Source organism: Anomalospiza imberbis, chromosome 6 (genome assembly GCF_031753505.1).
Source record: "Anomalospiza imberbis isolate Cuckoo-Finch-1a 21T00152 chromosome 6, ASM3175350v1, whole genome shotgun sequence".
Classification (NCBI taxonomy): domain Eukaryota; kingdom Metazoa; phylum Chordata; class Aves; order Passeriformes; family Viduidae; genus Anomalospiza; species Anomalospiza imberbis.
The window spans coordinates 6,318,939-6,342,588 of NC_089686.1; the positions used below are offsets into that span (position 1 = coordinate 6,318,939).

At 47.9% G+C, this 23,650-nt stretch overlaps 1 long non-coding RNA gene across 1 annotated transcript; it reads left to right on the top strand.

The window, feature by feature from the left end:
- The first annotated feature begins 2,875 nt into the window (after positions 1 to 2,875).
- LOC137475158 (uncharacterized) lies at positions 2,876 to 15,509 on the top strand. The gene is made up of 4 exons (XR_010999712.1): positions 2,876 to 3,039; positions 4,259 to 4,381; positions 9,870 to 9,986; positions 10,370 to 15,509. It is a non-coding gene; the product is annotated as an uncharacterized lncRNA (long non-coding RNA).
- The last annotated feature ends 8,141 nt before the right edge of the window (positions 15,510 to 23,650 follow it).

Consider the following 23,650-nt stretch of genomic DNA (forward strand, 5'->3'; position numbering starts at 1 on the left):
TCCCTGACAGAGGGGAAAACTCCTCTCTAGACAAGGAGGGGAGGTGATTTCTCATGCTTCCATGGCAGGAGGAAGGAGATGGGATGGGGTGAGATGGAGCATCTTCTCTTCCTGATGGAGGTCCTTTTGAGCCAGCAGAACAGTGCTGGTTTACACTGGCAGGGGATCTGCTTCTTTGCACTCTCTGCCCCCTTGGGAAGTGGGCAAAGAAAAGCAGCTACTCTTGGATTGTGGAAGAATTTCCTCAGGGCTGATCAGGGGATGGAAACACTTCTTGGATCCAGCTGAGGAAACACAGCTGATCTTTTGGCTGTGTATAATTGCCTGCTAGTTAAGTCCTGCTTTTGTGCTGACAGGAGAGGGGAAGATGTGTCTTTGCAGCAGAAATTGTCTTGATTGTTAGAAAAAAATACAGTAAATTTCACAGAGATTGGAGTGAGTGATGCTGTCGTTCATTCAGCTTTTAGGCATGGAGTAGGTGCTTCTGTGTCTTCCTTTTCTATCTCTGCTTACAGAAGGGATATTACTGAATTAATTATGACATCTTTGAAGAGCTGAAGAATTGCTCAAGTCCTTGGTTCAGCAGGAGAGAAATGTCAGATTCACCTCACAGTAAATTTAAAATTACACCAATCTGAACTACTGCTCCTGACAGCATAATAATAAGGCAGGTAATCAAAATCAATTAAATTCTAATGCCTTCCTATTGTCCTAGAAAATTCAAATTTGAAATTAGTTGGAGCTTCATTTGACTTCTCAATAAAAGAAGCAGAGCTTCAGAGATAATTTGAAGGAAATATGTGGCCATGATCTTTCCTCAAGCTGCAAAGATCAGGGGAGCCATGTGTGCCCATGTTTGTGCAGACTGAGTACCAAATGCAGCCAGGTGATCCAAGTCAAGGGAATAACTGATCTGAGGCTGCTGCATTGACATGTGCTAGCTGAGTCTCAGGCTTGCCAAGACCCAGTTTGTTAAAATTTGGGTGAGATATTGATCCAGGTGGATGCCATATGCCGTGTGACTCCATTCCCTCTGTCTAAGAGGGAAGAGGACAAAGCCTGGTGCAAAGTCCTCTGCAGAACCTTCATGGAGCAAACAGAGGGAGAGGAACTCCCTGTGTCCTTCCAGCAGTGACATGACCAGGTAGAATATGCATTAGATCACAGGGGAGCAGGGAATTGCCCGGGAGCTTCAAATGTTGTCAAAATGAGTAGTTTCCATTGCACCTTGTCTTGTTTTTGGCACTGTCTGAGCCTTTGATTCACCTTTAGTATCAGGGTGGGAGATGGCAGTAGTTGTTTTGGAAGTGTTCGAGGTAAGGCTGGATGGGGATTTGAGCAACATGGTGTAGTGGGCAGAGTCCCTGCCCATGGTAGGTGGTGGAATAAGATGATCTTTAAGGTTTCTTCCAAAACCATTCTGAGATTCTCTGGACTGGACTGAGTGACTACTTGGATAGGGAGGCTGTGGCATGAATGTGAGTCTGTCAGGAGCAACAGTGTCCTTCCTCCATGGTAGCTGTGAGGAAATGGACACAGCTGGCAGGTGCAGAGGAAAATTTATTGTCTAGAGATGTTTCTTCTTGCAGAAAAGTCCTGATCAAAGCCGAAGCTTGATTCTGGGGCTGATCTAAGCCAGTGCTGTACCAGTAACTCCAGTGCAGCCATTGGCACCAATTTGGCTGTCCAGAAAAGCTCACCTTGTGCAACTCCTTTTCACTCTGAGAGTGACCCACTTCTTCCAGAAGTACCTACACATAGCTGGTGTATTTAAAAAAAAAAAAAAAAATTTTTTTTTTACCTTCCTATCTGCCAGTATTAACATACAGAGCTAGGCTTTCAGGAAAAGGGATTTCCCCTCTTTTTGCATACTGTATTATTCAGGTAGGATTTTACTGACTCCTTTTGATCTTTTTCTGGGCCTTTCTGTGTGGACCCTTGGTTGTGAGGGTAGGCTGAGCCTGCTGTCCTACCTATTGCCCTAAGGAGTGTGCTCAGCAGTAAAATCTGGCTGAGATGCAGGAGTTGTCCTATCCCACAGTAACCTGCTATTTCATTTGAGAGGAAGTCTGGGCTTTATTGCTGTGCAGCTTTTTTCCTTTCCAGCAATCCAATTTCTGGCCATGGGATCATGAGTGTAAGTGCCAGGGTGGAACCCAGGGCACCGTGGTGGAACATCCCAAAAGCTCAGGGGAAAAAGTGGGCCAGGATCTGATGGTGGGCATGGAGGGAAAAGGAAGAATCATAAATCAGGAGGGAAGAGAAGCATGACCCAGTAAAAGAGCAGAAGAGCTCGGCTCTCTGCCAGCAGGACCGAATTGGACTCTTCTTCCTCCAGCCCTTCCAGGCACTGGGTTGTATTTCTCCCAGTCTTGCCCTGAAGCGAGCAGAGCCCTCTCCCTCTCAGTGCCGCAACGAGCGCTGGGCACCTCCGCGGCTGCCGGCCCGCTCCGCGCATCCCTCAGTCCGCCCTGACGGGAGGTTTTATGGTTCCCCTTGCCCATCCCCTCCCCAGGCTGCTCCCCCCTCCCGGTTCTGGCGTTTCACGTCCCCATCTGCCGCGAGCCCCAGGCAGCTCCTCACCGCCTGTCCAGCTCTGAGCCGCGGCACCCGCTCCATCCTCCGGCTCACCCCGCAGCCCGGCACGGCACGGCCCGGCGCGGAGCATCCCGGTGGCGGGACCTGCTCCTCCCTCCTCCCCTCTTCCTCCTCCCTTCCTCTCTCTCTCCCTCCCTCCCTCCCTCCCTCCCCGCGGCCTCGAGTGATGGAGAGAGCGTCACCGTCTCCTAGCAGCGCTCCTAGCAACGCTCCTAGCAACCCGGCAACATCTGCTCCCGCTGGACCAATCCGCGCGGGGAACATCTGGGCACCCACCTCCGCGGGCTGCGGCCGGGAGGTGATGCGCTCCTCAGTGGCTGCAGGGACCCGCAGGAGCTGCCACCACCGCCGCCACCGCCACCAGCAGCACCGCCGCCACCTCGTCCAGGAGCAGCGAGGGAAGGACGGAGCAGCCCTCCCTCTGGAGCCGGGGCTCGCTGGGTGAGTGCCACTGAGCCGGCGGTGGCCGGGGGCAGCGAGCTGTGGGGTTGTCCGTGTCAGCGAGGTGGTGTGGGGCTTTGCTAGTGGGATCTGCTCCAAAGGGTTTAGCAGGTGGCTGTTGGCGTGGAGTAAGTTTTGCGTTTGTTTGGGAGCTCTCGTGGCTTTGCTGCAGCGTGGGAGAGGGAAGAGCCGAGAGGGAGGCTCCGCGCGTCCCGCAGTGCCACGGGCAGAGGTGCTGCAGCTCTGCCGGACTCTACGAAAGGTCATTTCAATCAGAGTCCTCTTTTTACGGTCAGAGCTGAACTCTGAAAAGTAACCATAGCTCCTCTTTCCATCGCCTGTTAATGCTGTCATCCTCTGGGATGACACAACTGTCTAAATTTAGTTGTCTTATAGCTGCGAGACATGAGTATGCACACACACGAGCTCTCTTTTCCTTTCTCTCTTGCAGGATTTAGACATGTCTAATTTCATTCAGGTACTCAAAAAGTCTGAGTGTCTCTGGCACACACATGTAAAAAGTGCAAAGTTTAGGTATACACATGTATCTGTGATCGTATTTCCCCATGAGAGAGGGAGATGTTCTTACTACAGTGTGCCAAATGCTTCACCCGGAAGGCAAGGCATCCGCCTGGAAAATGTATGTCAGGCAAACTCTGAAATGTGCACCCTGTTAAAGGGAAATGGGAATCTGACTTTCCCCAGACCTGTACTGCTCTGCAGGCAGTGTGAGAGTATATGATGGAAAATTAATGCTGCTACTCAAAATAATGGCATGGTTTTAATAGTAGCCCTTTAGCTTTCCTCTGAGGTTGACAAGAATTAATGGAGAAAATAATGTGCCATTTTAAGAGGTGATTGGGGCAGAATTAATGTTCTAGCTCCAGAAACATCCGGATATTTAGAGGAGCAAGCTGTATTTTTGCAGCATTTGCTCTGAGTGGATTATAGTTACACCACTGAGAGACTGAAATGTTTTTTTTTTTTTCCTTAATGTTTTATCTACTTTCCTGATGTGTGAAAGACCTCCAGGAAGCAAGGTCAAAGTTAGAGAATTGGGTGTAACATCAGAACTCTTATTTATCCCTGTTACTAAGCCCTGTGGGGATGCTGAAATAGCACTGCTATTTCACCACCTCTTGTGGTCCAGCTGCTCGCTGTGTTTGTCCTGATTTTGCCACCTGAGCCATGTGTGTTTCTCCTTGATCCACCACGGCAGGTGACCGTTCAGCAGTGCCGTGCTGCCAGAAATGCTCGCTGAGCCCGTGCGAGGGAGAAATCTTACCAGAACTGCTGAGATTACCCCAGAAAGACCCTTTGCAGACTGACTCCGCATCCTCAGGTAACTAACAAGTTTGCAAACTTCAGCTGGTTGGGCTGAGTGAGGGAATTCATTGGGATTAATGTCGAAAGGGGGTGAACCTGGAATTATTTTTTATTCTATTCGGGAAAGCAGCGGGACTCTAAGGAGGGAGACAGGAATAGTCATTCAGCCATTAAGTCTCATGCCTTCATGCCCTCACGAGAGCTATTCAGATGCTTGTGCCTTGTACACATGTGTGTGCCCAGGGAGAATCTGCAATTAGGGAGATCTGCAGAGCAATCAGCAAACTAAAAGGCGGTTTTAAAGTGCAAAGCCAGCAGACAAGAGTGCGGCTGGGGGTCCCCACCTCGCCGTGAGTCAAGGAAAGGGGGCTTGCTCTGGCTGATAAGGCTCGATATACTAGAAGGGCTGCCATCGATTGGCAGCCGCGTGAAATCCTGGGGCTGGCATGTGTTTTCGATCCACATGTTCCTCTGCCTGTGGTCTGGTAGCTTTGCATTATCAGCTGGGAATCCCACAGTGGGACCAGCTGCTTATGCTGCCCTAGGAAAGGAGAAAAGCAGCAGCAGAGCATGTGAAACCAGGCGCACGTTTCAGCTGAGCACCCCCTAATTGCGAGTGCTCTGAAGGTTGGAGACGGGGGAGTTTATCACCGCGGTTTGACAGCAGTCGCAAGGACATGATGATACGTCCTGCCTTGTCAAAGTCACGTCTCCCGCTGATAATGAAGGCCAGTTTCTGTGTGCTCAGAAGCCTTTGTGTTTGAGCACGCAAGAGATGCTCAGCGAAGGTCTCCGTCTCAGGCAGCTGTAGCTCGCATATTGATCACTCTCCTTTAGGCTGCGATAGGAGCCCTGCAGGGCAGCGGCACATTTGAGTCACCACCTCGGTGCGCAGCTCGGCGGGGCTGGCTCGGCCAGCCGGCTCCCTGCTCACCCCCTGCGGATGTCTGCATCAACAACCAAAGAGTATCGATTCGGACGAGCCCTTTCTCTGCAGCGCTGAGCAGGCAGGGAGGAATTTTCTTCCCGAGGAAAGGTAGGGGAGGTGCGGGAGCAGGCAGGTGAGGGGATGCTCCCAAGGGCTCACGCACAAGTTCTGTGACGGGGCTGCTGTGCAGAGCCCGCCTTGCAGATCCCTCTCTGTTGTTTGAGATGCAAAAGCACAAGTTCAGGTGGTGTTTTTTTTTTCCTGGATGTTCAATCATTTTTTAAACTCCGTCTTAGCTCCTGTCTCGACTAGGTTGCAGCCCCGTGGAAATCGCCCGGCATTAATTCATGCCGAAGAGGGGCTGCTGTCACTGGGGCGATGCAGGAGCGCAGGTGAAGTGACTTCGCTGCAATTTGCAGTTCAAATGGGAAGTTGCCATGATATAAATCTATTTCCAATCCAATTTAGATAAGACAGCCCTCTGTTCAAACATGCCTAATAACTCTGCGAGTACCACGCCACAGAGCACCATAATTATTCCTGGAGAAATAAACAGGAACGCACACATTTTGCTCTGTTGAAAGTACAATTGAAGCCCTTGCGAAGCTGACTCTGAGAGCTCCAAGCCTGAGACAGAGGCGCCTATTCCCTCACTGCCGCGCGTGGGATTTATATCCCGAGCTTCCATTAGCGCTAATGGCAGCTCCAGCCGCCGTGCCCCGATGTGCTGTGCATTCCGAGCAGGCACGCACCGGCGGGGTGTAAACACCGGGCAGCGGGAGCTGCCGAGCCCCCCAGCACCGCCCGCCGCTGCAAATTGCAGCGAGCCCTTGGGGAGCAGCAGAGGGCTTGCGGCTGAGCGCTGCCGGGATGCTGAATGCGCTTTCCCGACGCTCATCCAGGCTGGAAGGACAAACCCCAGGCTCAGGACTCAGCGCTGTGCTGGTTGGTCCCCGTGGGGAGATTTGGCCCCGTGCCTTGACTTGTGGTGTAGCGCTGGAAAAAACGTAATGTGATTAAGATGTATCTGTCTCTGAGCTTGAGTGAGGCAGAGGCAGTGACTCATACCACCTTGCTGGAGCTGTCAAAACACTTGGCTCGCGAGAATAGCCTTCTACACAAAAAGCACTGATTCAATATGTTTATATTTAAACAAAACACTAAGGGTCTGATTCACTGCGGCATTACTACAGCCTTGGATGGGTGTAACCCCAGCCAAGTAGCTCCCAGGCGTGCACAGAGCCATGGAGTGCTGACTTCCAATAAGGGCTAGAGAAAGGCTTGGTCCTTGCGAGCCTCCTGCATGGAGAGGGGCCCCTCGAGGGCTTTAGCATCGCTGCTGGTGTTGAGGGCACGCTGCAAGGTCACAATTCGTGCTCTTGTTCCCCTGAACCTGCAGACAGATGTGTGGGCACCAGCGGCAGCCACAAAAGATGATGGTGATGAAATGAGTGGTGGTGGGATGGCCGCTGCACTGATCACAAGAACAGGCCCTGAACTTCTCTTGAGCAGCCCTGGGATGGGACTTGAGTGCTTCCAGCTCACTGTCTCACCCTGCAGGTGTGCAGGCAGCACCCCTTCCCTCCCGGGGAGCTGAGCCGCCTGTGACAGCCCCTGGGAGCTGCTGAGCTGGGGAAGTGGGTGCTCCAAGCTCTGCAGATTTGGAGCTGCCGGGATTTGCTGACAGATGGTGTGGTGTTGAACAGCTTGGGGCTACTTTGCTCCTCAAGTAGTCTTTCATTTAAAACTGAGAACACATTTCAAGCCAAACTTACAGCCTAGAGATGCTCGTGGTGTTTGCTTGGCCATTGTTTTCCTTCCTTGCTCCAAAACTACGTTATGGGTGTTGGGGTGAGGAGGTCATGACAACTTTGCTGCTTTAGCTGACATAAGGTCTTTAGAAATTTAAATTCAGCCAACCAAGGGTATGTTCCAGGCTGGTGTTGAACCTACCCCCAGAAAGGGGATGCCAGTTGAGAGCTCAATGAACCTACTGCCAGGATGGTCATGTGTGTCCCTCAGCAAAATACAATTTTTCTGTCTGCTCCTGCCAGCCAGCACTAGCCTCCAGCCCATGGCATGTGCAAAACCAGAGCCCTCCTTCCCTCCCAGACAGGCTGCCAGTGCTCCTTCCCTTGTCCCGGCTCCCTGATGTCTTCTGCACCACTGTGCTCAGGGGATGCTGAGTTTCACAGTCACCCTCCATCTCTGGTGCAGGGAGTGGAATTCCCGTGGGCTGGAGCAGCAAGGGAGAGTTTTGCATGGAGCTGGCGGAGCTGCAGAACTGAGCTGCGATCCTCTGCACGCTGTGGTTGTCTGTGCTGCCCCTGCACTCAGGATGATTTTCTGCTTCCACTGCACACAGGCAGTGGTAGGGCTGTGCTTCCAGCCTTTTCCCTGAAAAACACTAGGAAGTGTGTTTTAGCATTTAGAGATTTGGTTTGGAGGAAGGGATCTACCTGTGTGCTGGCTTTGGCTTCTTTCCCAGCCCTGACAGCCTGGGTGGCTATGGGAATGTCACTTCATCTGTCTGTACCTTTGTCTTCCTCAGAGCAGTGTGAGGAGAACTGTAATGTTCTCCCATCCCATGGCACTAGGAGATAAATGCATTTGTTGTTGTGCTCAGATAACACAGCACAGTGGGGTTTCCACCTGGGAGAACACGATATCAGAGTAATTAAATATCCAGGCTGCCCGGGCTCTGGTGTAACTCAAATATTGGAATGAAACCTGCAAGCAGAGAAGGTTGCTGCGTATGAATTTAAACCTGTGATTTAAACTCAATGCCAGCGGAGTGGTGAAGACCACAGCCCTGCCCTTGCGAGCAGAGGTGGGTGCTGGGAGCATCTCTGATGTGTGTGGTGGTCCAGGGCAGCTAGAACCCTGACTACCTTGGCAGTGTTGTCCCACTGTAAGAGCAATAGTCCCTCGCCTGGAGAAATGCTTCTCTGAAGTGCAATCCATGTCCTGATGGGTCCCAGAGCAGGGCTGAGGGGTCTTGACTCCAAATGGGGTGTTACTCCATCAGCTGGTTTTCTGCATAGGTCTGCAGAATCCTTCATGAAAAACCTCCATCCTCACAGACTCAAAATTCAGTGAGAAAACGCAAGAATGCTCTCATGGAAGGGATTTTTTCTTCAAACCCTTCTTGGGGGTTTTTGATGTAGAAGAAGGAAGGGAGAGCACATTGCTCCTTCCTGTCAGTGAAGAAGAGATGCTGTCAGTCCCTGGAATGTTTGTGTGGGTATCTCATCAGCTCCAGCAGCAAATAAGGCACAAGGAGCCTCTCATGTCCCATGGAAGGATCCTTCCAGCAACATGAGGCCTGTGTTCTGGCTGTGCAATACATTATGGCTTTTCTATTGTGTCAGGGAACCAAATCCTTTATGTCTTCAGAAAATCTAAGTTTCAAATGCTCCCATAAGGAGATCCTAATTTGCAGAAGAAAATATTTTCCATAGGACCTGACTTTGAGTTATTCTCTGAAGTGTCTCTGGATACTTTCTTCCCCTGGATTGCCTTTAGACATCAGTATAATAAAACTTTGGTGGTTTTTGTTAGGTTTTTTTTTTTTTAAGTACATTTAAAAGCAAATAGCAGAAATTTCTCATAAAAGGGATGGTTTGGGAGGAGATTGTGCTTCCCAGAAATGCACAGGGCTCCTCGTATTTTCTGGTGAATAGCCAAGGAAAGCCCAGTCCTGGCTCTCACAGGGACCCAGTGCTCACCAGGCTGAGTACCACTGGAATTATGAACCTCATTAAGGTGCTGAATTAGCACCGTGTCACCTTTCCTGGGAGACGAGCAAGCTCAGAACAGGCAGCCAGGCCTGGCTGCAGGTGCTCAGAGTGCCCTGGTCCTCTGCAGGGCTCAGCTCTGGAGGAACAGACCTCCCCATGGCTCTTGTCACAGGACAAAAGCCCAATAATTCCTTTTCTTATCCCAAATGTTGAACCTCCGTCCCCTGTGCCCTAAAAAACTGAAGCCACCCGGAGAACAAATCAACTCCATCACCCTCCCTCTGAACTGGGGCTCTTCTGAGACAACACTACCATCTAGTGAATGCTCTCTGCATTGGTTTTCCAGGGAAGCCACGGAGCTCTGGGCATGATGGGTGGAAATCAAAACCCAATCCTCGGCCCGCACACCCGACAGCAGGGCACAGAGTCCCCTGTCCTCCTCACAAGTGTCCCCATCCTGGTCCCTCCTGCAGTGCACAGTGACATTCCCATCCAGGGCATCTCCTGCCTGCTCTGTGGGGCTGGGGCTGGCCCCAACACCCCACCCAGCTGTAGGACCAGGAGGAGATCTGCCCGTGCCCGGTGCTGTGGTGGTCACTCCAGGGAGGGGAGATGGGCTGCCTGTGCTGGCAAGCCTGAGGGTGGCTGTTTCAGAGACAGCTTCACATTTGCCAGCCTCTCAACTGTTTTTCCAGCGGGTTGAGGGCTGCAAGCTGAGGATGAGTGTTGTCCTGGCTGTGCTCCCCCTCTGGATGCCTCCTTGCCCTGCACACCCCAGACTGAGATGTTGCAGCCACCCTGGCCAATACTGACTTTCTTTTTCCTCTTTTGTGCAGAGCTGATCTGCTCGGGGCCTACCAAAGACATTAACGACGTCGAAAGTAGCTTACTTTAAGAGAAAATATGCAGAAGAAGAACATTTACATCAGGATTACCATGAGTATTGTCCAAAAGTGAGTATCTCTCTTGCTCCAGACCCCACCCTCCCACTAATTTCATTCCTTGATGCTAAAAACCCATTCATTTGTTACTATAGGACACTAGAAAATATGATATGAGTTGTTGTTATTGTAAAGGTAAAAAAGGTAAGTTTATTTTCTGACTCTAGCATTTATAGTTTTCTAAAGGTGACAGTGGATTGGAGGGTGAAAGTGCCACCTCTCCAATGACACTGGACTAACTAATAGTCTATTAAATTTCTCTACTTTTATAAAAGAATGTAAAAACAATAAGTTATTTACAAAAAGTGTGTAAAAAAGTTTATTACAAAAATGCAGACTCAAAAAGCTTTAAAAAAAATCTTTAAAAATCAAAACAACATCCATTTACTCCCCAGCACCTGATACTACCGGAGGACCGGACTTGTATCCTAAAACTGTCTCTCCAGAAACTCCGCTTCCTGGACGACCCCGAAGCCTATCTCCGTAGGTCTGTATTAATTAACAATCTGTTGAGGAAGATTCACCTAGAGACAGAGAGGGAGAGCTATGAGTACTTTAAGGAGGCTCCGTGCTATAGGACTGCCTACTCTGACGCACGAAAACGGCTGAAGCTGATGGTGCAGGAGTGCTGTTCCCAGTCGCTCTATTATGAAGAGCTGCACTCGTATCGCATCGTGCCTTACTCTGCAGAGAACGCCGTCTACGGGATGGGCTACACGGGCAGCCACCTGGAGCAAAATTCTCAGTTGCTTATTTATAAAATGAATTAAAGTAGCTGTTAGACCCACTGATGTTTGTTTCTGAATGCTTGGACTGCTTGTTGAGGTGTTGAGATGAGGCACTATTTGCAGATGTGTTTGCAATGGAGGCGGAGGCCAGGGAGCTGAGTGGAAGGTGCTTTGGAAAATGCTCTGCAGCCCCCGCTGTTAACCCCCGGTGTGAAGCACCTTGCTGTACACACAGAGAGGTGCAATACAGAGGTCCTAAACCTGCAGAGACTGCGTGCAAGGCGGTTTGTAGAAACAAAGCTGCTCTTAAAGTTACCTGTGTGTAGATGCGGATGCTCCGAATCACTCTCGCAGTTAAATTACGCCATCCCCGGTGCAAGGGGAGTCCCCGAAGCAGTGGAGTAGTCTAACAGTGAGGAGTAAAACACAAGTTATCTGCTGTAAAAGTATAGACAGAAAGTTTCTTTGAGAATTGCTTTGACCGTGAAGGAGTCAGTGCCAAAGGAATCAGTCTTTAGCTTAGGATTTTCAGAGACTGAACTCGCTTGCTACTTACAGACACTCTATACTGAGATTTGCAAGGGTTTGTGGGTTGGTTTTTTTAAAAAAATAATTGCATTCACTTTTTACTTATATTATCTCTTAGCTGGTATCTACTTTGCTATTTTAATACAAACCAGAATGACTCACAGGAAAGATTGTTTCTTCAGCCCATCATCAGTGTTCCCTTAACTTCATTTGCCTCTTTCCCTAGCTGTTTCCCCGAATACTTCTTTGCATGCTAATTTGCTGTTTGGCCCGAGGTTCACACTGGTGCTAGGGAATAGACAGCAATTTCTTTTTATGTGGACTATAAAAGGCAGAAAAACAATGATAACTCTCATAGATAGAGAATGAATGTATCTGACAGATGATGGTAAGACCTCAGAGGCTCTCCTGATGAAACTGTTCTCCATCAGTAATAATGTTTCAGGTTAAGTGAAATGTCTAATTTCAATCTGGGAATTAATTTTAAAATATGTAAATATATATATTTCACAAGCTATGGCATGTGGGATGTTCAGCAAATGGAATGACTACAAGTGGAAAGTTTCATAGCTGCCAAAGCTACGTCATGAAAATACCAAAGAGTAACATTAGGGAAAAGATGATGCTCCAGCAATGGGGTCAGAAGCAGAGATTGCACTATAATCTGGGGGAATGTGATTATCGAGCCTGTAAATTAGCTGTTAGGGACCTGCATCCCAGAACTGCTGAACAAATACACAAGATGGTTCAAAGCCTGTCAAAGTCCTACAGGTCTGTTGGCTTTGCCTCGTTGGCTATCACCACTTTAAAGCTTTAAAACAAAGTAAATAATAGCGCACACTCAGCTGGAGGCAGATATATATATATATACATATATACATATATATACATATATATCTAAGAACCTAATTTTTTATTTGTTTTGAAAGGCTTTGCTCTTGCAGATGTGGCTGATGCTATTTCTGAAGCATTCTATAGTGTGAACAAATACCGTGGCTTGCCAGGAATGTGCTTTTTGTGTCAGATTCCTCCTGTCACCCTGCTCAGAGCGCCCTGGTCGTGTGTGTCTCACATATCGTCACAGCTCCCAGGCACGTGTTAGTGCTGGAGAAAAGGCAGAAAGGCAAAAGCAAAAAGGTGTGAAGAACAAAGTTAACTCTGGTATCAGTAGTTAGAAGTCAGTAGAGATTTAGGAGACAGAAGGAAGCAGTAAACTCCAGATTTTTTTTTTTTAATTAAAAAAAATAAATTAATGTCAGCAGTGTAATTCAAAACAAGGATAACCTGCAAACTAGAGAATATAAACATCTCAGATACTGTGGGAAGGCTGAAAAAACAGGGCAGTGCTGTTTGGGAGGTGCTGTTAGTTGAGATGACTGTTCAGATCTCTGTTTTTGCTTTGAGACAAGTCATATTTATTTATCTCTTAGAAAAGTGTCTTTCAACCCTTAGCCAGTGCAGTTCAGCCTCAGAGCTTCCTGGCTGTGCATGATTTGATTCCTGCTGTCCCTGGGCTTACACCAGCCCAAAATCATGTAGCTGGTCCAGTGGCATGATTTGAGAAATGCTTTCAATGTAGTTTGAGAAATTTCCAGTGGAAAGGGGCCATGCCCACTTCAACAGGGGGCTGGTAGAGCCCAGGCTGCTGGTCAGGTCCATAGGACAGCCCCAGTGTGACCAGTAAGAGCTGGCAGAGAAGCCCATTTGCTGTTGTGAGAGGTGCCATTATCCCTCAGGAGCCCTCTGGCCTCTGTGGCACCAGGAACGCCTCGTGCCACTCCAGGGCTGGGGGAATGGTAAAGGAAAATTGCTCCTGTCTTCTGATTTTTCAAACCATGTAATTTTCCACTCTGAAGTGGTTTGATTTATGCTTTTTTTTCCCCCTCTTCCTGTCGGTTTTCATCTGATTTCATAACGATCTAGCATGTACAGGAAATGTTTAAATGCTTCTTTTCTCTCACTGACTGACTTTTTATATTCATAGGATGGTTCTGGCTTGAATAAACAAATCTTTTAACTTAAAATTAGAAACGTTTCAATGAAATGAAAAAACTCAGTAGGATCAAAGTCTTTAACCTCACCTGAACAAAAAAACATTGTCCCTGTCAGATTCACCTTTGAAGAAGTTCTTTGCCTGCTGAAAGAGGAAGATACTTCCTTGCCTATTGAAAGCTTCTCTGTGAAGGCGTTGTGATAACTGAACAGATATAACAGACAAAAATCTGCATCAGGTCACAAAGCTCCTTGGGCTTCCTAGGAAAGAGGATGATAATTTAGTCATGTTTTTCTCATGTGCTGTTTTCTTGAAGAAAACACAATGTCTATTTTTTAAATTTTCACTTGCTCCAGGAGTTGTTAAAATGGATAATTTCTTTCTAGAGAACAAACTGAGTTTTTTATGGTTGACTTTTTGATATGGAATTGAATCAAAGGTTCACTCATCTATATGCTTTAAGTCTGCTTCAGTTTTTACTTCTTCTGCTTTGCCCAGCATTGGCGCTGCTGAAAAGTGGGTCTGAAAATTTTGATTTGAGCACTTAAAAATAGTTTATGGGGTCATAAAGAAGTACAAATGTGCAATAACATTGCAAGTGACTCCCGAAATATTTGACACCTTTTGAATTGTATACTTACATTGATTTTAACATTTAGTTGCCAAGTTACTGGGTACCAGCATTTTAATACAGCTACATACAGTGATTTTTCTTTTTTGGGTTTGTAGCTACAGCTCAGCTCTTCTGGCTTCTGATGTGAGAATCTGTCTGTAGGTGGTCAACTTTCACTGAGATAGATTTATATATATATATATATGTTCTATTATGACTGCATTAGGAACTCCTACATATGGGCTATGTTTGCACTGGATGTAAAGAAAGTCCTTGCTTCCCTTTGACTCAGTTGCCTTGGAGATAGAATATTCATCAGAGAGACTATAGATGAGCTGGGTAACCAGGACAGACTTGGTGAGGAGAGCTGATCATTTTGAAAATGACTGGCTTAGGACAATTCATTTTCACCTGGGAATAGCAGCACCCTTGGCTGTAATTAGTGTCTCCATGAGTTGGGTTTTCTTTGTGCTGCTTTTCTGGCTGGACATGCTGGTGAAGGGTGTACGGGGTACCTTTGTGGGGGCCACAGTGTGGGTGTGGATGGGGTCTGGTGCAGAACCCCAACAGTTTGAGTTTGAGCAACCAGCTCTAGTGCAGGTGTGTCCCCACCCATGGCAGGAGGGTTGGAACCAGACGGTCTTTAAGGTCTCTTCCAACTCGAGCCATTCCATGATTCCATGATTCTGTGACATTAGGGCCCTGATCCTGTAAATGCTTGGGTTATCACCCAATTTCCTCGCTCAGACCCTGTCACTGGAGCCCGAGAGGCTCCTCGTGTGCTTGATGCTCAGCATGTGCATGAGCTTGTGTGGGGCTGGGGCTGCAGATCCCCCTCAATCGCCGCCTTATCGGTGACGGTGACCCCCGAGCTGCTGCTTCAGCTCTTCAATACATCTCTCTTGCACTGTAAATTCAACTTCTGTTTTCCAATGAATGTGTGGAGTATATGGACTATTGTGCCTTAAAGTCCCATCCTCGTATGAGCCTTTGTAAATGTTCTGTAAATCTGCAAACCGTCTATTGCTGGTATCTCTGTGCACTCTCTACAGATCTGATTTGGTACTTGGCAGGACCTTGGGAAACCCAACCCTGACCTCAGTTTGCCATGAACACGAGAGGGGATTTGCCAATTCCCTCTTTTCTTTTTTCAGATTGCTTTCCTCTCCGACATTCATGAAATTCTGTTTGTCTGGTTTCTGCCATAGTTGGGCTCTGGGCTCCCTGCAGTACCAGGAGCTCCTCGCAGGAACTCTGAAAGTTGTAAAAAAGTTGTCTCCAGATTTTAAACACCACCTGTAGAACGCTCCCAGGAGGGAATCACAGCTGCATATGACAACTGTGGCAGGTGTTGTCAAGTATATCATCATATATTTGACACGATTGACAAAGCAGAGAAGGGAACACCTATTTCTATTGAAATGCATGAGCCTGCATTATGTTAAATACATGGTGATTATACACCAAATAATTGGAATAATACCTACTGGTTCTGTAAAAAAAAAAAAAACAAAAAACAAAAAAAACTTTTAATGTTTAAAATTACCTGGGACCTGACTGAAGGTTTTTATGAAATTGTTTTCTAAAGTGAATAGTAGAAAAAATGTATATGTATTTTAAATATACGTATGATGTGCATGTTATTAATAAAGATCTATTTATATTGAACCAGATGAACTCTTGTTGATTGTATGTTGTTTGATTTACAAGATAACATGTAATGTTTCTAAAGAAAAGTTTCTAACTCCATCAATCCCCTAAAAAACTTATAACCACAGATTCTTTGAAGGATCAGAGAGCGAACCTGGGGTAGCTCCTCTGTCATTCACTTGTCCTGCCCTGATCCCATTGTTTACATCCCAACTTGCCTCTGGACTTGCAAAACCCTTCTTCTTTTCCTTGTTTATGTATTTTATGTCAAAATCTGTAAGGAACCATTTTCCTAATGATGTTCTGCAGGGCATGTTCCAGATGCTGCCAAAGGGTCAAAGTTAAAATAGTTAGCTTTTGGAGCCTTTCAGAAAAATGGGATTTTTTACTAAAAATCCTGATTATGACAAAGATCACCATCTTCCTTATCCTCAGGAATTTTCTTTAGGATTCTTTTCTTGAACAAGCTGAAGTGAAACACTGAACATATTGAAGAGATACTGAAAAGGAGAAATATTTACAAAGAATGGGCTTTCCCCTGTGGGCAGGAGCCTCTTGAGGCAATCACAAGGAAACATCTTCCAGGGCCAGGTGCTTCAGCTCCCATGTCCAGCCAGGACTTGGGTACCACCTGGGCTGCAGGTCCAAGTTTTGTAAAGACTGAATATCGCAACCAGGTGCCATAGGCTCAGCAGCAGATCAGTCACCCTCTCTGAAGCTGCTGCATCAGGACACAGCAGCTGGATGTTTCAACCTGAGTACAGCTCTGAAACCACTGATCCTGAGCCCCCGACGTGCCTCATGTGAATGTGGTGTTGCCAGGATTAGCAGCCACCCCTCAAATCCTGGGGTGTTCCTTATCAGACACAGTCCTTTACCTGTCTCTGAGCCACTCCTCTTTTTAACCAAAAAGCAATACCTAGACCTTGGCCTGGGGATGTGCATGACTTAAGGAACGGGCTTGCTGCATGTCTGCAGTTTTAACCTGCTTTTTTTCCACATATTTTGTATGAATGACCAAGGGTCTCTGGCATAGAGAAATGTGTTCAAATGCCCAAAATTCCTCATGGATGTAGGCACACAGTTTGTGGTATTTGGGAGTGGGGCTGTGGCCCAGCCTCATCCCCCATGGGCACAGCTGTGAGAAGCAGGTGAGCAGCACTGACAGCAATGAGCCATGGAGTGCCCAGGGGCACTGACCAACCAGCAAAGGGAACAGAGGGCACACAGGTGCAGTGCGTGAACCATGAGGGTACAAAAGGCTGGGCTAAAGAACAAGAAGGGCAGATGCTTGCAGCCTTCTGAAGTGGTGTGATGCTGCTCTGTACGGGTTGAAGCTTTCTGAAATTGTATGATGATTCTCTGTGTATCGTGGCCGTCTCAGCTGTGACGTGTGCTGTGAGACCTGGATCCTTGCTAGGAGCTGCCACCTCTGAGGATTCACCACCCAGGTAAGATATGCTGAGGCTTCCTTGGCCCAGTTGTGGGGAGAACTGCCTTAGTGTGGAAACAAAAGGCATTAGAGCAGCTCCCCACCTCCCAGAACAGAGGTACTGGGTTGTGTAACACAGGCAAACACTTTCCCACTATGGATCTTTTCAAGGTCATGTGGATCATCCTGCCACAAAGCAAATTTAGCTGCAGACTTAAGGTGGGCTCCTCTATGCTAATTCTTCTGCTGCTTAAGGAGGTGATGAAAATACTATGGCCAGACCATTGTTGGCTTGCTCTGCACTCAGCTGTATTGTCTTTTTAGCTCGTTACAGCCACTTTGAATTGAAGTAGCTGCTGGGCTGCCCTACCCGGGCACTGCCAGCCCAGATCCATGGAGCAGCTGGCACAGGACCCAGGGAACCCAGCTGAGAGCTGCAACTCATCATTGCATCCCACCCTCAGCGCATTTCAGGGCTTAATTAATTCAGGCCCCAAGATAAGCAGTGCTGATGGCCAAACCAGGTGATGCGTTGAGCTCCTGGCTGCAGAGTGCTGAGCAGAGCCCTGCAGCCTCCCAGCTCCCCAGTCCAGCGAGGGGCTCTGCTCTGCCTTACTGCCCGCAGGCTGATGTGCCATCGATGAGAAACCATCCCCACTTAGGCTGAGTGGTGCCAAATTGTAGCTCTTACTGGTTGATGGAGTCTTTCTTTTGTGACATAAACTGCTCAGTGGACATCAATGCCAATTTGCTGCAAAGAGGTTTGTGTATAACATCTGCTGTCGGGGAGAGGAAGGCTGGCTGGAAAGGAAAAGGTCTTTTTCCCTGTAAGGTGCCAGAATCCCCTGTTCATAGTGGGGAAGCTGTAATTGCTCTCCTGCGTTTGAGGCTCAGGGCCATGCAGACATTTCAGGTGTGCTGACACCATCCCATTACCGGGTTCCCTGGGTTCTGTGCCAGCTGCTCCATGAATCTGGGCTGGTGGGGCAGCCCAGCACAGTCTGGGCACCTGACAAGCCCACAGCCCTTGCTGGGATGCTGGGGGGAGCCACAGGAGTTTTTTAACCTGTCCCCATTGGGATCATATATCCCATACACAGTAAGCATTCCAAAAGGCTGGATGCACCATGACCCCAGACAGGGTCTCTCCCAGAGCTCTCTAGTGCAGGCAGGGGTGGCATCTCAAGGTGGTGCTATCCAGGGAAACACTGGGATTTTGAAGGTAGATGGAATTGCAGGGTGGGACTCTGTGAATTCACCCATTGTGACAGTGTCATAAGGTTCTGCACCGTGTTTGCAGGTCCTGCATGGCCAGGTGTAGAGTGTGATATCCCACAAAGACATCCCACCATGGGATGGCTCACCTTTTGACAATGGAATCAGAGTGCTGGTCCTGATGATCCCAGTAAGATGGGTCACTGGCTTACAGCATTAGTGTAAATAGCTTTTTTTCTGCAAAATTTTGTGCCTAAGGCTAATGGGCATCTCTGTACCCTTTAGGAGCACAGGTATATGTGCAGAGAGCTGGGGGAAGACAAGTCTGCCCTGGAGGAGAGCCAGAGATTGTGTCTGGCTGCTGCTCAGACAGATGCAGAGGCTGGTTTGGGAGCACCTGAATTAGGTCAAAAATCCTGGGCTGGAAGTTCTCAATTCCCAAAAGTCTTGCACTTGCTACCAAGGAGTTACTCTTCTCTTGGGATTGTTCCAGCTGGCAGTTTGTGTTCTGGGAGATGTGGCCTGAGTGAAGACATGGCCAGGAGTTGATGGACTGGCTCAGAGATGTCTGCTCTGGTTCCACGTGGGATAACAAAATCAGTGGTGGAAGGGAGACTTGTCATGAGGCTGAAAAAGCCCACATGGATCTTGCATTTGCAGTTCTCAAAGCTGGGGTGGTCTGGAAAGTGAGGGCAAGCTGCAGATAGCACAGGGCAGTAGCAAGTCAGATGCTGGTACCCCGGGGTACCAGCCTGGAGCCTGCCCTCCAGGACACCTCGTCCCTTCCTCCCCGGACAGGTCGCTCTTCCCCCAGCGGTGCAGGGCAGGTTTTGTGCCTGAAGATGGCACTGCTGCATTGAAGGATTGCTGGAAAACTGCTGTGGAGCTGCGTGGAAAGCAGGTGGGCAGAGCAGGTGAGGGGAGCTCAGGTGAGGGTGCAGTGGTGGGTGCTGGCTGGGTCAGGGCTCAAAGGACGCTGTTCCCCTCTGACAGGCCACCCCCAAACTGTCTCTGTATCTCTTTGTAACATCATCCTCAGTTTTTCCTTAGCTTTTGGCCCAGAGAGTGTCCAAATCTTGCTAGTTTGGTGTAAAGGCTCTCCTCTGCTCTCTTAAGAAGCTGTAATGTGTGTGCTGTTCTCTGAGCTCTGTGGAGGTCTGCTGTGTGCAGGACAAAATGCAAGGAGCTGCTCGTATTTACAAGGGACAATTCCCTTCTTGCTCTGGTGGTTAGAAGACAGATGGGAATGTGACCCAGGCTCTGCCCAGTGCCCACATCAAGTAAAACAGCAGTGGCCAGAGCCAAAGGTGTGAATGAAGTTGTCTTTTCTGGGCTCTTGCTCTCCCTCCCCTTTACTTCTTGAAGGACCTGAAGAAGCAGCAAATGATCCCTAAATTGTGCAGATAAGGATTGGACCTTGCAGTAAGGGAATGATGACCTTCTCTGACCCCTGGATGACCAAGATGTCCCAGATCTGTTGTCTGACCATCAACTTTGGCTCCGTTTCATTGCAAGGGTGATGGAAGACCGACTGCAATTAAGGTGAATTGGCAATGATGTCTTGAGCTGGGTCTGCATTTGCAGTTTTCTGTGCATTGGCATCCCCAAAGGCCACCAAGAGAGAAGAATTCTTTGCTCATTAGGATAACCCTGTCTCTATCCACACACACACAAAACGCCTATCTGTGTGTCTTTCTCTTCACCACTGGAGGGCTGCATCTACCTGCAAACTCTGTTTAGGTTACACTAAACCCAGAGCGCCTGTCACTTCGAGAGATGTTGTGCCAGTGTAATTGGGGAAGGCTGGCAAGCAGAAACTGTTTTCTTTTGGGAAAAATCTGCTGTAAACTTTATCGGTTTGCAGTGAAAGCACTTTTCCCCCTGTTGGAAGCTTTGTGGTAAGCTCTAATAAAGGCAGTGAGTTGGGAGGGAAGGGGGGAAAATTTTTTTTCAGGATAACAGGGCTGTGAAAATAGAAGCTTTAGCTTGTTTTGAGCTGTGTTCCCTCTTTCATAAATTAAATACTAGTGCTGTTGGAGATGAAGAGGCCCTTGATCTCCTGAATTTACTCCCAGCCATCTATTTCTGAGTTGTGCCTGAGCTGGATGGTGGTTCCCTGAGGCTCAGCCCCTCTGGTCTCCAAACCCAAGCCCTTCTTGGTCCTCTTGGGATCAGCTTTCTGCAGAGCCTGGCAATAGGCTGAGCTCCCTTTTCCTGCTTAACCCTCAGGATTTAAAGGTGCAGCTGGGGAGCAGGAGCTTGACAAGTGAAATATTTTATCTGCAGATCTGCTACAGTGTGCTGAAAAGTTGGGCCTTTCCAGGGCTCTCTGCTCAGACTGTTGTGGGATTTTTTTCAGCTTCACACAGAATTTGCAGACTTCTATTCTAGTTTTGAACTCCCGTAGCTTGGAGACACAGCAGAGCCACTAGGAACTGCAAAACAGGTATTGCCTAAATCCATGCCAGTCCCCTTTCTCACTGCAGGGTGGTGAAGTTTGATGATTGACTCTCAGGCAGGGCTTCCTTAGGGATGGGAAATCCTTGGGATGACTGCCCCGGTGAAGATTCACTCCTGGCAGAGTGACTTTGTTGCTTGTCCTCTTGGACTCACCACCCTTTTCTCACGCCTTGGGCTCTCGCTCCCAAGGGCTGCTGGAGAAATTCAGCCCAAAGCAGTAGCGTTCCTGCCGTGGATTGAATAAAGTTCTGCTTGGACTACAGAGGGCAGCAAATCGTTCAGAATACAAAAGTCTTCATGCCGTGGTTATTTTAGCAGCTGCAGCTCTGTTGGAGAAGTTCCCTGCAGCCGAGAAGAGGAATGGGGCTCCAGTGCAGGGACCAAGTGACAGCAGGGTCCCTTCCTCGCTGAGGAAGGGTGGCTGCTGTAACCTGTGGCTCTTCTCCACAAACTCCTGAGGAAGTGTGTTTGCCAGTAGAAGCTACCTGGGGTGGAAAACTGTGCTTTGTGTTTTCTAGATGACAGTGTGATATTTAAAGTTGTTTTCCCCGCCGTGTAGCTATGTGCTCTCCCCTGAAAAGACAGAGAAGCAAGCAAGGGAGGGCTGCCAGGTTAAAACCACAGGAAAGTTCTCCATGGATAAAGTCTTCTGCATTGATTGCAGGTGTTGTGTCTGCACACAAGTCCCTCTACACCTTGGTGTTTGTGCTTCTTGCTAGGAGTGGGGCAGGGAAGTGTGTAACTGCTTCAATGAAAGCTTTTGGGGATTTCTTAAAGAAATCTTTCATGGAACTTCAAATTTTGAAAAGGCCTTTCTAGCTGTGAACTTGCCTTTCTGTGTCTCTCTCCCTCCCCTCCCAGATGACTGGGTTTCCTTTAAACTCCTTTGAAAATAAAAGCTTTGATAAATAAATCAAACAGCATTGTGCTTCAGAATCACTAATGGGATCTGACACTGGTCAGACACCAAACTGCTCCCTTTGAAACCCTTGCAGAAAGGGGAATTGGTGTACTGGGTATCTTGTGTCCTCCTGTCATTCATATTTTCAGAGTTGTTTGCCCAGAGCAGCTGTGGCCGTCCCATCCCTGGGAGTGTTCCAGGCCAGGTTAGATGGGGCTCTGAGCAACCTGGAATAGTGGAAGGTGTCCCTGTTGATGGCAGGGAGGTTGGAACTAGATGGTCTTTAAATTCCTTACAGCTGAAAAAAATTCTGTGACTCTTTGAGACATTTCATTTCCCTAGGAACCCATGGCATAACTTTCTTTTTGGCACACAGGAGGAACGTGCCAGGAGAAACAGCCATGCAGCTCTGTTGGTTCCTGCTGAACCCCTTCTGGGTCACAGAGCTTTCACAGACCTGTGAGTGGTGGTGTCATCTCTCTATCCTGAGTGATGCTGGTATGAGGAATGCCAGCAGGGATCACTACTGAACAGCAGAAATGAGTGCTGAAGGTTTTGGAGCACAAATCCCATGAGGAGCAGCTGAAGGAACTGGGGGTGGGCTCAGTGTGGAGTAAAGGAGGCTGAGAAGAGACCTCCTCAAACTCTACAACTCCCTGAAATGAGGTTGTAGCCAGGGTGGAGTCGGTCTCTACTCGCAGGTAACAAGGAACAGGACAAGAGGAAATGGCCTCAAGTTGTGCCAGGGCAGATTTAGACTGCATATTAGGAAAGATTTTCACTGAAAGGGTAGTCAGGCATTGGAACAGGCTGTTCAAGGAATCAGCACCCCTGGAAGTGCTCAAAAAAATGTGTGGATGTGGTGTTCAGGGACAAGGTTTAATGGTGAACCTGTCAGTGTTAGGCTGATGACCTAGGCTGACCAAGCTTGGTAATCCTGTGAGTCTATGAATGGGCATAAATGGAGTGAAATGAAAGCATGCCCACTGTGCATGCATTTATTTAACCCCCTTTTGCCCTTCCTGCCTATGGGGTGGTGGGAGCAGGCAGACTTGCAGCAGGCTGTAAATGGTTTTGACTGGTTATTTTTTGTTGTTGTGTTTTTTGGGTTGTTTTGTTTTTGTTTTTTGGTATTTTTTTTTTTTTCCAAAAGGCAGCTTCTTTTCCAGTTCAAACATACACCAAAAGGGATGACAGCAGGCAAAAACCAGTTGGGATAAAGTATTAACACAGTGAAAAGGCATTGGACTGGCTGTTTTGGGTGGTCTCTTCATTTCAAGGATAATTTTGATAGAGGCACAAATGCTGCTAAAGCCCAGGTAAATGTGGACCTAAATAGCACTGCACTGTCATTATTAGCAAGGATTTTTTTTTTTTTTTAATTGAGCTATTTTGAGGGCTTAGAGAAGCTCAGCAGGAGATGGTAGGTGACATTTTGGTAAATTCTAGCTGGCTTTCCCTTTTGAGCTCCTTAAGGGGTGACAGAAGGGCAACAGCCAGAAAGTATCCAGTCTTGGTTTGGAGACTGTCCTTTCCAAGTAGCCTGTCCCGGTGGTCACAACCTCTTAAGAAGGTTACTTTTTTTAAAATTCCTTTTATTAAGTGTCTTGTTTCTAATTGGACCTGGTCTGGACTCAGCTTCTAGCCAGGAGCATTTTGTTAAGCTGCTCTCCAAGATTAAAAATCCCTTTTAAGAGCCTGTTTTCTTCTCCATGTGAAGACAGTGTAATCAAGTTGCCTCCCACTCTCTCCCTTTTGAGACTAAACAGATTGATCTCCCTGTCTGTGGCTAAAAGGCCTTTTCTAAACCTTCCATCAGAGCTTCACTTGGGCATCTGGGCCTGAAATGGGGTTGTAATCACTGAGTGAGTCCTGGACTAAAGTGATTTTCTAAAGTATAACATGAAGCATTAAGGATTTCTTGTCCTGTACAGAGTGTAGTCTTTTTTAATCCGATTCCTTGACTCTTGCCTTTTTTATGTTTGTTTCAGTGGTTTGGACTCTATGATGCAAAATTTATTCTGGATATATCACCCTACAGTGCCAAGAAACAGGTTGTTGGCTTGGGGTGCAGATCCCTTTGTCAAACCCAGAATATTTCATGTTCTTGGTGATTCTGGAGAGAGAAGGTGAAAGGACACACACCTACTGGAAGG